We start from the raw sequence: 703 nt of genomic DNA, 5'->3' as shown, positions 1-703 counted from the left end.
CGAGTACATATGTACACACACATACATACACACAATAACTGTAATAAATCATTGCAAGAGCTGAAGAAACAGCTCTTTGATTAAGAGTACTTCTTCATCTCCCAGAGGAACCAGTGATCCCAGCACCCACATGGGGTGGCTCACAACTGCCTGTCACTCCAGCCCCAGAGTATCTGACACCCCTGGCCTCCTGGCAGACACCTGCATTCACATCCATATACGACACACACACACATAATTAAAAAATAATAAACATACATGCCAGGCATTAGTAGTACACAGGCTTAATCCCAGCACTGGGGAGGCAGAGGCAGGAGGCACTCTGAGTTCCAGACCAGCCTGGTCCACAGAACAAAATTAATTAATTAAGTAAGTAAGTAATTGAAAAGTAAATTTAGAAACCAGACCTGGAAGATGGCAGAGCCTGTAAAGTACTTACTATGGAAGTGTGGGTCCCCGGCATTCAGTTTTTAAAGTTTTCAGGTTGGAGAACCCCAGTGCTGGGGTTGCAGAGACAGGAGAATCCCCGAAGCTCACTGTCCAGCCTGGCTAGCCAAATCCATTAGCTCTGGGTTCAGTGAGGGACCCTGTCTCAAATACCAAGGTGGAGAGTGGCTGAGAATACCTGATATGTTCTTATCTACATGTGCACATGTATACACACACACACACACACACACACACACACGGGGGGGGGGGGGTG

This window comes from Grammomys surdaster, unplaced genomic scaffold (assembly GCF_004785775.1).
Source record: "Grammomys surdaster isolate TR1022 unplaced genomic scaffold, NIH_TR_1.0 166, whole genome shotgun sequence".
Lineage (NCBI taxonomy): Eukaryota > Metazoa > Chordata > Mammalia > Rodentia > Muridae > Grammomys > Grammomys surdaster.
This window is presented reverse-complemented; position numbering follows the sequence as displayed.